This window comes from Lynx rufus, unplaced genomic scaffold, assembly GCF_022079265.1.
Source record: "Lynx rufus isolate CCGP_SWC_20201006 ecotype Redwood Valley unplaced genomic scaffold, mLynRuf1.p SCAF_3, whole genome shotgun sequence".
In the NCBI taxonomy this organism is placed as follows: domain Eukaryota; kingdom Metazoa; phylum Chordata; class Mammalia; order Carnivora; family Felidae; genus Lynx; species Lynx rufus.
The window spans coordinates 7,569,134-7,574,907 of record NW_025814845.1 but is presented as its reverse complement, the minus strand read 5'-3'; the positions used below and the strand labels follow the sequence as shown (position 1 = coordinate 7,574,907).

Sequence of the window (5,774 nt, the reverse complement as noted above, 5' to 3'; positions counted from 1 at the left end):
GGCGATCCCTAAGTGAAAGGTCACTGTTCTCTTGTGCCTGCAGCACTTGGGAGGGGCAGCCTCTCCCTTTTCACCTCATCTCTTGTGGTCTCTCCACCAGCCTGGTCCTTTCCCTGAGGAGGAAGCCCACCTGTGACTGGTGAGATACGAGGTAAAAAGACCCCGTTACATCTTCCAATAAGCAGCTTCACCTATGCAAAGGTTTAGGCCCATGCTTGCTATACAATAGGAGATAATCCCACCTTCTCTTAGGTAATTGATTCTCGTCTCTATTAAGTAGACTCTGGACTGGAGGAGGGTGATGTCCAACATCCTGTGTGCCTGTGTCTGGAATGTCTTCTTCACCTTTTCATTAATTTGTGCTTTCACTTGATACTCGCCTGCTGCATGCCATTGTGCTAGATGCTGAAGATAAAAGGACGAATTAGATCAACCCAATCCCTGTTCTGATGATGTTTATAAATCAAAGTGGTTCTCTTGTAAAGTCTTTCCTCACTTCACTCCCATCCCATCCCTACTTCCTGTAGCCAAGTACATCTTTTAATCTTTGGTGTTCCTACAACTTTAGCCCATTTGTCATTTCCCAGGGGAAGTACACACACACACACACACACACACACACACACACACACACAAGCTTGCTTCCCTAAGCCATACCTTCCAGGAAAAGGATGATAATACAACATAAGGAAGTGGCACTTTTGAACCAGAGCTCACACGCAGGAGAATTACTATAATTCCAATCCCTTTAACTTTCCTTCTTTCCCCTTCAAGATCCCTGAAAATCCATATATTCTTTTGGGTGATTAGTATAGTGCTTTTCTGGCAGTGCTGGGACTGATGTCTATTTTCTTCCCTGTGGCTGTAGCCAGAGCTGCTGATTCTGTCTTGGATTCAGCTCTCTGAGACCACGGCCTCTGGACCCTGGCACCCACTGCAGCACTGTAGCTCTGGTTGGGGTGGGAAGCAGACATTTCCCTGAGGTTAAAGCTGTCTATTTAGCTCCTCAATGTAGCAATGCTTTAGTTTCAGTTTTCTCATGGGATTTTTTTTTTAGAGTTTTGGAGTGAATTAATTAAGATCTAATTCAGAGAACACTAATGGATCCATCCTTTTTTGCACTTTAAAGATTATTATTATTATTATTATTATTATGTGCCAAATGTATTTCCTTTTTTTCTGTATGAATTTTATTTTTCAATTAAAAACAATGGAATGCTTCACAAACTCGTGTGTCATCCTTGCATAGGGGCCATGCTAATCTTCTCTGTCTTGTTCTAATTTTGATACATGTGCTGCTAAAGTGAGCATTAGAGATAGTTCCTCTTTAATGCTTAGTGACACTAACAAATGTACCCATTTTATGGATGAGAGATTAAAGGCCTAGAGAAGAGCCTTGCTCAGAGACAAGTAATCCTCTCCCTGTCCTTCATTCTTATACCCTGGTGTCCCAGGCTGGATTTTCAACCTGAGTATTCAACAGATGCTAAAGCAAAGAGGCTTGCTGTGGCCTTTGGGGCTGTCTAAAAGAGCTTATGTCACCAAACAGATTAGGTCTCGTGTCTTCCTCAAGAGAGTATGATATTCCACTGTCAGTGGAATTATTATAAATTATTATAAATGATTCCACATTTGTGGAGAGGACTTTGGCTGGCTGATCTGTGAGGGAGCACTCTGCCACCTTCATCTCTGGAGTCTTGGAGCCCAGCTCAGTCTGGCAGATTGTAATGAACTAACCTGTCGGAAAAGTGTGAGCCTGAGACGTACTTTGGCTCTTTGCTCTAGTGTAAAACAGTGATTTGATCCAAGCTCCTAAAGAAGTGTACCCACGTAATCCTGTGAGTATCGTGGGACACACAGTCACCCTCCTGGTTCCCAAGCCTCTGATGCTTCAGTGGAACCACCTTGCCTACTGATGCATCAGAAATGAAAGACCAATAATAATAGCCATTATTTATGATATGGTGATTGCTCAACCCAATGGTAAGCTAATTACACATATTGTCTCATTTAGTCTTAACACATCTTTTTTTAAGCTTATTTATTTATTTTGAGATAGAGAGAGTAGGGGGAGGGGCAGAGAGAAGGACAGAGAGAATCCCAAGCAGGCTCTGTGCTGACAGCACAGAGCCCAACGTGGAGCTCGAACCCATGAACCATGAGATCATGACCCGAGCTGAAGTGAAGATTCAGATTCTTCACCAACTGAGCCACCCAGACACCCCTAGTCTTAACATCTCTTAGGAAAACACTGCATTTTTCCCATTTTATAAATGAGGACACTAAAGTGCAGAAAAACTAAGTAACCTGCTAATGTCAAACTTCAAATGACAGAGTGAGGCTTCAAATCAAGACAATATGACTCCAGTACCCAAGTCTTTAAAAGAGAGATGACAAAACAATCACTTCATGACATTTCAGAAAATGTCTTGAAAACCTCATGGGGCTTTCCTTGTTTTGGCATTAACAAGGCAAGGCAGGAGGACTGGAGTTGACCCAATAGTGAGTCAGGAGTCCCAGATTCTCATCCTGACTCTGACAACTCGCATAAGCTTCTTGGACTGCGATGTCTTTATTTGTAGAATGATAGATGGAACTAGTTGCTCATGACAAAAATGTCATGGGCTTTGAAGTCAGACAAAGTCGAAAGTTGATTTTACCACATACTAACTGTGCATGCTAGGGCAGGTGGCTTAATCATTCTAAATGTCTTTTTTTTTTTTCACACGTGGAGTGGGCATGTAAAACGTTATAATAAAAGCGGTTGTGGTAGATAAATGTGTTATATAAAGAGAGAAGCTCACATGGGGCTTGTGGCGGTTGCCCAGATCAGTGCTCCATGACATGGTCAGGCCCTTCAGCAGGTGGGTCTGGAAATAAGATGTGGTTCCCAGAGCTCCTGTTTATTTATTTACTTTCACCTTCATTTCCATTGGCCTCCCAGGCCAAGCAACCCTTCTGATCTGTGACTATGGGGGTTGTGGTTTGAATGTTTATGAAATGTGTCTCCCTGGCAGCCACAATCAGGGCCAGGGTTCTCCCCATGGCTCCTTGTTTTAACAGCTCATTTTTCTTGGCACAACCTTTGACTGCTGTGGGTATACGATTTCTGTGATCTCTCAGTATCGTCTGTCTGAAAGCGTTGAGGGAGTCTGAACTAACCACCTTTCATCCTTTTGCCTTCTTGGGTTCTTTACTAAGAGAATATTGCACAAAAGGAAAAAAAAGGAAGAAAAATACTTTGTTAATAGCCAAGAATTTAGCACCCACTAATATATAGATATCTGATAATTTTGAGTTAGAGTTGATAAATAAAAGAGGAAGTGAGGTGTCTTATCTCCCCCAAATTTACATGTTGGAACTCATGGATTAAAGCATGCCTACAGGGGAAAGAACATGTAAATGGACACCAAGCTGAATATATTCACTCAACCAAGGACATGGGGTGGGAAGAAGGAGGCTAACAAGGAGGAAGTCTGCCCTAGAACTGAGGCTCTGCCCAAGGGATATTTTTTCAGAAGACAAGATGAGAAAGAGATGGGGCAATGTGGGTTCCTGCCTTATAAGGGTATAGTGGCCTCATCCTCCAGTAAGTGTGGCTCAATGAATGTATAATCTCTGATCAGTCAGCTCAACAATGTTTCATTCAGAGAGGGATTCAAGATGGAGTGGAAACATGAAATAGGCCTGCCATGAAAAACAATTCCAACATTTAAAGGAAAAGTTCTAGAAGTCTTCTCTTCACAAGTTATTAATCAGAAAGGACTCATATATATATATATATATATTTTTTTTTTTCAATTCAATTTCAATATATATATATTTTCAAATTTCCAGATGATTCACTTAAAAAATTCTTGTTAAATTCCCAGATTATCAAGGTAGAAAGAATTATTGAGGGCATCTAGTCAATCAACCAATCTATTGAATGGATAAATAAACAGGTCTCCAGAAAGAAGTGACTTGTCTAAAGTAGAAGAATTTCCAGGGTCTTATATGCCTTAACCCGTATTCTTCCCCTATACTAAAGCATCTATTTAACTTTGAAATGCTATTATATTGTTTTCTTTATTCTCTTGTCCTTTTACGCTTATTCCTTCTTGTCTTTTTAAAAATGTTCTTCCAATACTAATGTATATCCCACCTATATCCAGAAAGAATTTGCTTGTGTACACAGAAGACTACTGAAGGAAGAATTCATTCCAGATATATACCCAGTAGAAATAAATATGCATATCCACCAACATAATTATATACAAATGTTCATATTAGCTTTTTCTACTTTGAGAAACAACTCTTATGCTTATTGACAGAAACATAGATAAATACATTTGTGATATATTTATACAATGGAAAGATACACAGCAATACAAAAGACAAACTACTGGTGAATACAATAACATAGACGGACTTCAAAGACATTATATTAAACAAGACACCCAGACACAGAGGATTGTGCACTTTATGATCCTATTTATAGGAAGTTCAAGAATGACCAAAGCTAATCAATGTAACAAAAGTCATATGATGGAGTTGGGGTTGGGAGCTATTGATTGGGAAGGGGCACAATCTTATGGGAGCATGAAAATATTTGATATCTTGTTCTTGCCGGTGGTTATAAGGGTGTGTAAAAATGCAAACATGCATCAGCCTATATACTTTATAGTACATGAATTATACCCATGTTTAAAACAAATATTAAAGACCACTAGGAGGGTGCCTGAGTGGCTCAGTCGGTTAAGCATCTTACTTTGGCTCAAGTCATGATCTCATGGTTCGTGGGTTCGAGCCCAGCATTGAGCTCTGTGTTGACAGCTCAGAACCTGGAACTGTTTCCAATTCTGTCTCTCTCTCTCTCTTTCTCTCTCTGTCCCTCCCCTGCTCATGCTCTGTCTCTCAAAAATAAATAAACGTTAAAAAAAAGAGAGAGAGCACTAGAAAAGCTGAACTATGGTAATGGAAAGAATGGTTAACATACTCCAAAGTTAGGCTAATAGAATTAGGGTCAATGAATATAAAATTTAATTTTGAGGTAGCAGCCAATGAAAAAAATCTTAATCATTTGTCACTCCCATTTTTAAAATTAAAAAAATATCATCAGGAGAGAGATTTTAGAAATGACATTTTCCTTGTAAAATTAACTTATCATGTAGTCCTTTAAATGAAAGATGTTGGGCAAAATAATGGACAAAATCTGATAGTAACTCAGCAGAAATGTTGAAATATCTTAATATGCCCATTTTTATACAAGTCTTTCATCAAATTGACATTTATGATAAAATGTAATGAAGAGATTTCCTTAGAGAAGTAAGGAAATTCCGGTGATCATTACCCAACGGCCCAGAGACAAAGATTACCTAACGGCCCAGAGACAAAGCTTTGACCAACATGTCTCAACTATGACATGTACAGGAATCACTTGGGGGTCTTGTTAAAATTTGATGCAGATTCAGAAAGTTAGGAACAGGACTACTCTTTTGAATTACAAGGGCTTAGACTACTCAGGAAGTCTTAACTCATCATTTGTGTTATTTGTATTGGAGTAAATTGTTAAAAATAAGATTTCTGGGCTCTCTTTCCATAGGAGGTGAGACCAAAGATGCTTTTTCTTTCCTTAATAAATCTCGAGAAGATTATGGTATACACTAAAATTTTATAGCCACTGACTTAGAGAAATGGGTTTGTGACATGCCCCTTACAATTTTCCAGTCATTATAATTGTTGCATCTGGTTTCACATATCAGGAGAAAGGAAGAGAAAGGGAAAGCACATAT

General features: G+C 39.3%; 1 non-coding gene across 1 annotated transcript; it reads right to left on the bottom strand.

The window, feature by feature from the left end:
- Window positions 1–1,204: 1,204 nt before the first annotated feature.
- On the bottom strand, window positions 1,205–1,311 carry LOC124521385 (U6 spliceosomal RNA). The gene has a single exon (XR_006964483.1). It is a non-coding gene; the product is annotated as a U6 spliceosomal RNA (small nuclear RNA).
- Window positions 1,312–5,774: the final 4,463 nt, after the last annotated feature.